The sequence below is a fragment of the Carassius carassius genome, chromosome 32, assembly GCF_963082965.1.
Source record: "Carassius carassius chromosome 32, fCarCar2.1, whole genome shotgun sequence".
NCBI lineage: Eukaryota > Metazoa > Chordata > Actinopteri > Cypriniformes > Cyprinidae > Carassius > Carassius carassius.
The window spans coordinates 15,407,813-15,419,891 of NC_081786.1; the positions used below are offsets into that span (position 1 = coordinate 15,407,813).

Below are 12,079 nucleotides of genomic sequence, written 5' to 3' on the forward strand. Positions count from 1 at the left end.
GTTGATGCTATTTAAAGGGGGTTTCTTTCACGCTATGAAAGTTACTATCCTGCCCTGCTGTGATCAATACGCCTCAATACGACCTTAATTCCTTGCTCGGGACTTTTACCCATTAGTGATTGTTTTTGAAGACATTAAAGACCTCAGTTCAGTAATGTTTGTTCTCAGCTGGTCTGTTTTGATAAGGTCACATACATCCAATCAAATTATATTCTGACACATATTCACCTATCATTTGGAAGTTAGTCAAATTAGTCTAAATGAGTCATTTTCAACAAACACCCTACCAAAAGTAAACAGCACATTAACAATGAGAAAAACATGTTTTATGTCAATCACAATTAGCTTTGCACTTTGAAATGCTAGTTACAGAGCTCTGAAATGTTAGGTTTTATTTAGAAACCAAACATTCAGACTATAAATACTGAAAAAAAAACCAGTTCTGTGATCATTTATAAATCAGAAGAGAGGACCTCAGCAAGTGGTGCTTTTAATTCATCTGTAGACTTTAAAACTGGATTTATTTTTTTTATTTGTCATCCAAAATAAAGGCAGGATCCTTTAATGGAGTGTATGAGTGAATCTTTGGCTAGCTTCCACTGTATCCATGTAGCAGACAGATCTAGGAAGAGTTGGGAGGTAAACACCCCAGCCGAGCTATAATTAGTCAGGTAGTGTAACTTTTTTTTGTCAGACGTCTTTTAATTCAATTAAGAGCCTGACCTGCTCTCCTCTCGTTACCCACTCATTTGCTTTCGGAGTTTTTATCTGCCCGTGTAATTCTGCTTTTGGTGTCATGGCTATCATAAATTAGTGCGACTTAGGCTTGCGCAGGTTGAAGCGTGCCAAGAACGAGGCAAAAAAAAAAGGTCTTCTTGTTTTGCTTTGCCCGGAGACAGAGTATAGCCACAGTGATTGGTCATCTGAGAACGTAATCGTTGTTTCAAGATCCTCATTTGTTCTTTGAAGTAATTTCAAGTAACCGAGCAGATTTTCATTCTATAAACTTGCAATGTCACATAGGGAACACTGCCATGACTACAGACTGTCTGGAGCATTAATGCATTTCACTTTTAAAGGGACAGTTCAACAAAACAACAAGAAATGTGTTATTTACACCCCCTCATCATTACAAACTTTTATGACTGTATAACATCCAAAAAAAAACACAAACAAATTATGTTTAGCAAACTGCTCTCTTCTATAATGTCCCTATACAGGGACTGTCATGTTCCAAAAAGAACAAAAAAGTGGTCCATAAAACTTGCACACTCTATTCTGAGTCTTCTGAAGCCACATGATGTTCCTCAGTGTGAGCAACAAACTAAAATGTTTAACTTTTTTTACTTATTTTCTGAGAATCTTGATTTATAGTCATGGTTACCATTGACTTGAATTGTTAAAAACAAGTGTACTTAATTAGTAGGGTACATTACATCTTAAAGGTATATATATATATAAAAAAAAAAACTGTGCACAAGTATGCTTAAAGTCTCTTTCTTTTTTTCACTTTTTAAGAAAGCACTTTAAATGTACTATTAAAAGTTGTATTCTAGTACTTTTTAAAATTTTTAAGTAAAATTTACTAAATTGTAACTTTATCATTACAAATGTGTACTGAACCATATTTCAAAGACAATAGAAGTAATAATGAACTTGCATATAAAAATGTATGCATAAGTCCCAATTAACTGCATATTACATTCATTTCACACTTGTTCCTTCTGTAATAATCACTCTTGTTAAATGTGCTAAAGTTACTCCATGCAAGGTTTCAAAAGACATGGGGGTGAAAAAATATGAGAATTTCAATATTTCACACAGGTTATGGTCAGCAAAAATAATAGCAAATTCAAAATCAACATGTTATTTTTTCTTCAGCTTCATGACTTTATTAAGAATTAACCTGATAACTTAATGTTAAGTATGTTTTTCAAGCTATTAAAATGGCCCTGGGGTCTCTGAGACCCCAAACGGAACATGAGGGTTAAAAGGTGTCATAGTCAAGCTCCAGGCAGACGGCGGGGCCCTTACCTGTCAGGTTCTGAGAGTGGGGGAAGGTAGAGCTGATAGGGGGTGAGGAGGGACGGTCCCGGCTGTATGCTTTCAGTACGTACTTCTCAATTACACCTCTGACCTCCGCCAGCTCCTCCCAGCTCACCTCCACACTGGAACCATTTACACTCCCAATTCTGGAGGGAGGCAGCACACTTTGTGGAACTGTACAGGAAATAATAGGTGAAAGAGACACACGGAGAAGCAAAGCAGGAGAAAGAGAGGGATAGAGAGAGAGAGAGAGAGAGAGAGAGAGCAAAGTAAGGGGGAGGAGAGGAACGACAGTGTGAGAATCCAATTGGTAAGGAGAGAAAGTGTGTGTCAGGCTAAAGAAAAGCAGCACACACATTCCTCACTTTTAATAGACACAGTAAATCATATCTAACCATTAGCATAAATACAATTTATTAGAGTTGTAACTTTTTCAGCACTGATTTAATAAGACTGTACATCCAGCGTTCATTCTGGGCTATATTTCACGCCCATCAAGCGACGGCTTGCTTTCTCTCCAGGATTCGCATTTTAGGGGGCATAAATAAAACAGTCAAACATATGCAGAAATGCAACAAGCATCATTTATGATGTGTCACAGACTATAGAATCTCTTTAACATTTGTTTATACAGTCAAAACAAGCCAGACAGCAGACGTATGTAATGTATCCACCACTGGATCACTGGTTTGACCTATAATGCAGTGTATACACATTTAAGTAGGAAGTCCTTGTGATTCATCATCTCTACCAACAGGGCTGCCATTACGAATTACTGAGGTTTCCTTAACCAAACAACACTGCTATTGAATGACAGGAAGTAAATGTATAACTATACACAGAGCAAAAAAAAGAGGCCTGACAGAAAAAAATGTCAAATGAAATAAAAATTGACCTTATTTACTTTCTTAATGGGTACGTTACTTCAAAGAAAATAAATAACTTGTCTTCTTAATCTTTATTCAAAACGAATCAACTACAAATGACCTATAGCTATTTTTGATCACCGGTTTAGCAAACTTATTCCTGATGGATCAAATGAAATCCTGTTTTCTATTTTTCATTCAGTAATTTTAATATGAACCAGAAAATGCATCAGTTTACATTAATAAAATGGGTCGGAACAGGCAATTTACATCGTAGTAACTTTCAAATATGTCATTTAAAAATACACATTTATAACCATTAAAATGAAGCCATATTTCATTGCCCAAGGTAGCTTGCAAAGACTACTTTTGTGTGTGTGTGTGTGTGTGTGTGTGTGTGTGCTTAATTAATAGGCACAGTTAAATTCAATTAAATATTTAACCATTATTTGACATATCTAAGCCTCTTTGTCTCAATAAGGACACCACCACCACCACCATCTCTCTCTCTTTCTCTCTGTCTCTCCCAGACAGCATCTTCATCTGTAATAAGGCAGTGTGTGTGATGCACGCTTTCACAGAGAGCTTCAAGATAAGCTATCTTCAAGCACATCTCATCTCCTTGACTGCTACATATATTGTGGAGATAAGAATAAAATGGGTTGGCCTGAAAACTATGACACAAACAAATATCAGTATGGAGCCTGTAGTGCTGGCTAAGTTGTAGGCCTTTTTTGTCTCAAGAGTGTGTGCTCAGTATAAATGACTGTAAATTACAAATAGTAGCCAGAATACACTGTATTTTTTGGCAACATAAACTGTACTTCATGTATTTAGCTAATAAGATTACTGTAAATTACCACTCAAAAGTTTGGGGCCACGCGATTTCTTTATGTTTCTGTAAGAAACCAAGGCTGCAAATACTGTATTTGATTAAAATGACAGTAAAAAACAGTAATATTGTCAAACATTATTTTTGCACTTTTAAATAACTGTTTTCTATTTGAATATATTTTAAAATGTAATTTCTTCCTGTGATTGCTCAAATTTCAGTATCATTAATCTAGTCTTCAGTGTCACATGACCCTCTAGAAAGCATTATAATATGCTGATTTGGATTTATTATTGATGTTGATTATATGTATATACATTTTATCCTTATTAAGGCAAGTGCATGCATCAGCCCATAGGATTTTTCCAGTAAGATCCCAAACCTAACTGCTGATATGTGACTGCCAATTGCCACCTGTCCTACCAGTCTCTCTGCTGCGCACCCGCTGCCACAGCCCTCTTTCTCCTGATGCCATCACTCTGAACAAATACTCTGTACACAAAGTGAAAAAACAATTTCAAAATAAAATTGCTTTCTCCCTACTATTCAATATACCATTCATGCTCATGTATTGACAATTTGAGTTACTTCCCTGAAAGTATCCCTCGGTGATGTGTAACCCTGCTCACAGTAACCCACAAACTGTTTCTCTCTCCTTCTCCATCACTCACAAGAGAGGTACCTCAGCTATATTTGTCCGTGCACATTAGCTAAGGTGCAGTTCTCAACAGTTTTGCAGTATTGCTGATGAAGGGGACAGCAGTAGCTGTTTTAGATATGACCTCTCCGCGCCCCTTGTGTCGTGTCTGCGCCCATCGCTGGGCTGGACATATTATGTTGTTCTTCTGTTTGGTCTTTACAATAACAAACCCCAAGCAGAAAGGACAAATCAGGCCAAACAATCGCCTGACACAGGGACAAGGCAGTCAACGCAAGGCCAAAATAGCTGCAGGTCACTGAAGCTTGGCTACCGTGCTGGTAGGGATGTGCTTGCGAAAAGGGGTTGGATGCTGCTTATACCCGTGAAGGGCTGCAGTGTCAGGTCCTCTGAGCTCCTGTCTCTGCCCATGTACACCAGAATGGAGTCGTTTCCCCTGCAGTTAACGCTGGTGTCAGCTGACAGGCATCCATCCAGATTGACTCTGACAGCACTGCTGGACACAGCCGCCAAGCTTACGACAGGCCCACGTGCGAATCTAACATCCCTGATGCAGCCACCAAAACCTGCAGCGCAGAACAGATGAGGATGAAAGAGAGACAAAGACAGAAGGAGAGACAAAGGGAGAAAGAGAAAGATGTTTTTAGTCACATTCTGAACTTTCTGGATTCATCTGAAACAACAAAAACTGTCCTTAAACACCAGACAGATCGCGTACATGAAAATTTGTATCAGTTATATCATTTTAAAACACCATTCTGTAACAATAATGTCTCAGATAGTTTACTGCAGAAATCCTAATGAAGAAATAAAAGAACTGAGAACAGAGCTCACACTCAAGTCAGAGAAATATATCAGAGGGTGCTTCCAACTTTTTTGAGGTTTGAGCTTGATGTTTTCAGGCTAATAAACCTAGAAATAACCAGAAAGTGACTCACCGTGCAAACGGGTCTGTTTGTTCAGGGCTGGGTGCTTCTCTCCAGGTGGGATCACCCCTAGATAGAGTGGAGAGCTGATGGTCAGAGGGCCACCCGTGCCCTTTCTGTCCTGTTCATATACATCAATGAGGCCAGTGCTCGCTAACGGGCCTCTCTTCAGCACATTTACAGTAGGACAGGCCCACCCATATGCGCAACTCTGCCGTCTGTTCACTCCAACGCAACACCCAGAAGAGAACGCCGCCCTGCAGCTCCACATGGATGTCATGAGGGCACAAACAACAGTTACAGCGATGTTTTGAAGCACTGTACATATGTATTTTAGCAAGCATATATTGCTAATTAACTGAACTACTTGCACTTAATCAGATATCAATACTTGCAAAATGTTGCAACACTGAGGTGACTGAATTAGGCACAAGTCAAACGCCATGACAAGTCATGAAATCTAATTTCATGTCAATTTTTGTTTAATTGCAGAATTTGTGTTATTAAAAATGAATTGTGCTAAAGTAAGTGCAAGGAAACTTAGATTAGATTCAAGCAAACGTACCAAAATTAAATATTTCCCATCTATATCATAAGCGAACAGCAGCATTGCATTTATCTGATCAGTTTTTAAAATAATCTCCTCCAATGAATATTTCAGGCTTGACCTTCAGAAACCCTGAATATAAAAATAAAAGAAATAGACTCATTTTGAAAATTCGCAACCGACCAAAATTTGACACTTTTTTTGTCTGTAGGATTTTTATTTTATTTTTTTCAACATGATTCACATACAGATCAGGCGGTGCAACTGGTTGTCATTATAGCATCTACTTCCCAACATTACAAATGATCAGACGATGTGAAAGAAGTCTAAAGTAGGAAGTACCATGTCCTAGGAAGTATGCACCATCTTCTGATACAGCAGGAAAGCACTCCCAGCTTTCATAGGTCTCATGTTTTTCAAGTGCTGTGTCCCAGTCCAGAGGCTCCCATGCATCAGTAGTGCCACTGGATTTCTGTACCATCACATCCATCAAACACCCAGCAAATCCCTGCTGCACCAGTTTGGCTGGACCTATAAATATATATAAAAGAAGCACGTGCAACTATTTTTAGATACATGGATATTGTCAATCAAAATTTTTAAAGATAACCTTAGACAACGCAGAGATTACCAGCATCTTGTCTAAAAATGGTGAAGCTCTCTGGAATCCCTCCTATAAAAACAGTTCTGACCAATGATGGTGCTCCCACTTGTAGCTGATGATGATCGTTTTGGAGGAAAAATATGACCTGGTACCCCTGAACATGTGCCAATGCTAAATCAATACAATAATGTTCTTCTGAGACTGTTCCTGGCTGGTCTAATAATCAGAGCAGGGCACAGCAATATTTTAACAACTTTATTGTTATATTCCAATGGTTTCAGTTGGTGCTCTAGTGCAGATAAAGTCATTTTACTCCAAAAGAGTGACTGAGATAAAGCAATCCTCCCTCTGGTGGGAAAAATCCCCTGAGACCGCTTTCAGACAGGAAGCAGGAGACTCCGTTTCACACCTCCAGCCTTAATTGAAATGTAAGTTCAGGAAAGGAGAGACTTCTTTGGCCTAATTATTCTAATCACACAATGAATGGCAATGATTAACCTTGATAATTCCTTTGCTAGAAATCTGTTCAAGTGGGGGCTTTACAGGCACTGAATAACCGAACAGGACAGAACTGAGGGTGCAGGGCTCGCCTATGAATATCATATGTGTGTGCATCATTACCGCTGTATTGACTGTCGACAATGATTGTTCCCACGGCCTGTTTCCTGGTAGCAATCAGATGGTGCCACTGGTTGTCATTATAGCGTCTACCTCCATCGTTGCGAGGGCTGAGGGCCACGGATGAGGCCTAGCATCAAACACTGAGGGTTAATCACTCGCTCATCACGAACACAATGCACACACTGCATAAATGATTGCTCATCAGCAGTTTCCCCTCCCTAAGAGCTTAGGAGGTACATAAAAAACTAATGTAGAGTAAACACTTTCAATATAAACAGGATGCAGAAATGCAATTTGATCTTGAATGTAAAGAATAAAAAATTATTCAAAATATAAAGAAACTCATATAAATAAGTTATTTAACTAGAAAATAAATTTGCAGGATAAACTTGGAATGGTTGGCACACCCTTGTTAGAAGGTTATAAAAAGTTTACAAAGCATTGAGACAAATAACATACAGGCAGACAGACAGACAGACAGAATGATAGTTATATCATGACAGCTCTTGGAAGATTTTAGCATGGTTATGGATAAACCAATATTAATATATTTGGTATTGGCAGAATAGATCTGCTATGCTGTTGAATTGGTGCTGCTGTTGGTTATTGCTGTTGTTGTAGATTATGCAAAGCAAGTACAGGAACTTGCTACTGCCAATATGCCGATATGGTGCCAGGAGTATTTAAGACATACTACTGCTGCACAATAAATAAAAAAATAAATAAAATAAAAAAATAACCTTTAGCATATCTATACAGGTGGAGCTGGGGAAGGTGGAGGGTATCAGATGAACTTTTGCCAAGCAGTTTAATGCTGTGAATATTACCAGTTTGTGAACAACAGATAGACAGAATGATAGATAAATAGAAAGATGGAACTATATATAGACAGAATGACAGACAGACAGACAGACAGACAGAATAACAGATAGAATGAACGACAGACAGAAATATAAATAGAAATATAGCTGCAAGCAGCAATTACGGGGCCAAGCACTCCAGCGGCAAATTTAGTAGCTAAGCATGGCATGGAGGACCGCACCAAATGCAACAGTGAGCAATTACAGCAATTTTAGAATGATTGTAATTGAAATGGCTGAAAAATCATAAATACAACCACTAGTAATAAGATTAAATGGCCTATCACCTTTGACCAACAGGTGTCGCTGTAATCAAATCATTTTGGCGTGTTCTGTGTGAGATGACAATAACACACAAAAAGTTTAGTGTCAATATGCTAAAGCATTGCAGAGATACAGCCTGAAGTGTCATTTTGGCATAATGCCTATAATTCGTCGTGGTGGTATGCGAAAATCCGTTTTGTCTATCATCACAAAATCCATAACTTTGTGTCAGGACAGTCTGAAGATTATCTGATTCGAATTTGGTGGAAATTGGACTAACGGTTGATGAGAAGTAGGTTTACAACATAAATCAAAATGGCGGACTGGCAGTTCAGCTTAACCTGGCATATTTGGTTTCCATTATGTCAGCATAAACCAGGGAATATTTTGAGACCAGTTTCATTCCAACAGGCTAATGCAATTAAAAGTTATTAGTATTTTTAAAAGTGTTTTTATTCATGGTTAATGAATGGTTTATTACTCTTGACTAATAGGTGGCGCTGTTACCAAATTTATGTGGCATGGTCAGTGTGAGGTGACAATGACAGATACAAAGTTTGGTGCAAATATGTCAAAACGTTGCAGAGATACAGCCTCAAATGCATTTTGGCACCCTTCCAGTAAATTCGTTGATGCGCTAAATGAGAACCGTTTCGTATATCGACACAAAATCCATAACTTTTTGCCAGCATGGTCTGAAGATAATTCACGTGAAATTTGGTGAAAATCGGACAAACGGTCTGCGTGAGAGGAGTTCGAAAAAGTAGGTTTTCAACATTAAGCAAAATGGCGGACAGGAAGTATGGCCAATTTTCGCATAATTGGTATCAATGCTCTCGGCATGACGCACAGAATATAGGGAGACCATTTTAATTTCAATAGTCTAATTTATTAAAAAGTTATTAGCATTTTTGTGATATTTAATTATAACTCTTGACCACAAGGTTGCGCTGCTACCAAACTTTTTGAGTACCTTCAGGGCATGGAGCCGAATATTTTTATAATTATTTTCGTAATGATACGATGCTGTGTTAAAAAAATACAGCATTTTAAAACATAATTCAAAATGGCCGACGCCTAAGATGGCCGATATCATTCGACTCGACATGACTCACTGAATCTAAAGAGACCAGTTGTGTGATTTTTGGCCAAACCATTCAGATGTTATAAGCCAAAATATGCATTTTTCATATCTCCTGAGCACTAATCAGGCGCTGTGTCGAAACACTGTAGGTAGTCTCAGGTCATGCATATTATAACACACACCAAGTTTGGTCTCAATATGCCAAACTGTTGCCGAGATATAGCCTCATGTGCATTTTTGCGTGCTTTTCGTCAAATTTGATTAAGTGTCATTCGAGAACAGTTTGACTAACCGTCTAGGACGAGTTCGAAAAAGTAGGTTTTACAAACAATAAAATATAGCCAAAAAAACTAAACCTTGCGATTTTTGAATTTTGGTGTTCATTCGACTTGGCATAAGCCAAGGATTCAGAGGAAAAATAATTGTACTCTTGTGGCTTACGGTTCAAAAGTTATTAGCATAGAAACTTTTAATCTTTGGACAAGTGGTGGCGCTAGAGAGTTGGAGTCAGAGTCTCTAAACGTGCTGTGGTTAATGTTGATATTGTCCTCTATCAGTGTGCCAAATTGCACAACTTTCCCGCAAGCGGTTCTATGGGCTGCCATAGACTTGCGGCGGAAGAAGAAGCAGAATAATAATAAGAATCCTAACGGATACAATAGGTGCCTACGCACCTTCGGTGCTTGGCACCTAACTACAGACAGAGACTGATTTTTTGGATTAAGGTTTGAAAACATTTATTAGAATGAGTAATGAAGAATCTGTAAATTACACTTCCTGTCATACCAATTCAAATCCAAATTCAACTCCCTGTGTGCTGTGGTCACACCGTTCAAATTCTTAATGGTGAGCCAATTGTTGAATTCTGAATTTTGCACAACCAACATAGTATTGAATTCATAGAAATTCTTCCTTTGACCATTTACGCTGCAATATCTGAGTTTATAGAGGAGAAGTTGGAGAGTTGGAAAAACTAGCAGCAGAATCCCTCTTGGCACAGAACTCAAGCCACTGAGGAATTCTGCCCGGAGATAGGACATTCCCCAAAAGCAGTAAATTTCATGGGCTGGCACCATCAACATAAGATGGGGTTATTGTCCTGCTAAAATATGACATCATTCAGGTTCATACACTTAACAGCCTGACTGAGTGCTCTGCAGTGAAAGCACCGAGACACAAAGTATCGCATCTCCTCTTTGTGATGAAGATTTAATGATCAAATCAATATGTGTGTGGATGCTGAGGGAAGTCAGCCCTGTGATAGCTATGCTTACTGCAGAGAGAGAGAGAGGGAGAAGAAGAAACAGCTTTAGGGAGAAGTCAGGACAGACACAACACTGCATTCCTATCCCTCCTCCCTTTGAAAGTATTCAGTGGGGCTTATTAACGATGGAAGATCAATTCTGTCACAGCAAATAAAAGCCTTTCTGAATAAAATCATCTGCCAGCAGTTTAACAGCTAACTTTAATTATGCAAGACCAAAATGTGTTTACTGAAATAAGTTGTTTATTTTAGTTTATGTTTGGAAACAAACAAACAAAAAATTTCAGTCTTGTTCAGTGAGAGGCAGACCTGTCAACGACATCACGATCTGAACATCTGATGCAACGTATTCGAGTTTCAGTCACGTGCCGGAACCATCAGCTAGGGAGTCCTATAATGACTGAACCCTAAATGATCAGTCACAGCATTCATCAATTTCAAGAAAACATTGGAGCAATGCTAGAGGATATTTACACCACAATTCATCAACTTGCATAAATTAATTGCAAATTGCACTCATGAATTATCAATTAGGTCTTGTTTCAAGGGATTTTTTTTTTCATTTTTATTTTTTTATAAACATACAAATACTGATATATGCTCAAAGAAACCGCTCAGCCAAAACTGAAATACAGTTTTCCATTATTCACCCTTCTGTATTTTGTCCTTCACTTCTTTCTTCTATGCAACTCAAAAAGATACAAATGGATGTGCTAGTCATTTTCTTCCATGTAAGTGCATAGAATTTGGCCTAAAACATGCCTTAAAAGATGCATTTAAGTCCATACTAGCCATAGAAAGTGTACAATCTTATATGAAAAAAGGCATATAATAGTTTTGTTTTAGAAAAACACCAAAACATAAGCCATTATTCACTGAAAATCTTCTTTAGCAGTCTGGAAACCATTACGATTGATTAATCGAAACCACGAGTTGAACTAAAAGAATTGGTTGAGCAAATAAGTCAGACCATTTTTTTTTTTTTGGAACCAGAACAGTGATTCAATAGAAATATCCAACTCTTTTATATTATTCTATTAAATAAGTGGTTTTCAACCTTTTTAACTCAACACTGTAAAAAATAATTCTGTGGCTTAGTAAATATTAAAATTTTTTTTAACTTGATTAACTTAATAAAATCTCTGAATATCGTGTACTTGATAGTTTGAGTCAAACATACCAAAATAATTGAGTAAAAATCCAACAGTTCATTTTATCTAAAATTTACAGATATATTTAAGTTGTTTTCAATAAAATTATTTAGTATTTGACTAACCAATTATTTCTTTATAATATACTTAATATATTTGTGAAATTTCTATCAAAATATTTGAGAATGTTGAATTAAACTGATCTGTTTCAAGAAACAAAAATATTACTTAATTCAAATCAATATTATTAATATATTTAACACACTCTTAAAATTTAAGTAAGTTTACTCAATTAAAACAATGCACCCCTCCCCCACCCTCTGACGTGACGACAACTCGACGGTTGGTTGAGTCAG

General features: G+C 37.6%; 1 pseudogene; it reads right to left on the reverse strand.

The window, feature by feature from the left end:
* Positions 1-12,079, reverse strand: part of LOC132113384 (usherin-like) — a 219,745-nt pseudogene that overhangs the window by 140,183 nt on the left and 67,483 nt on the right.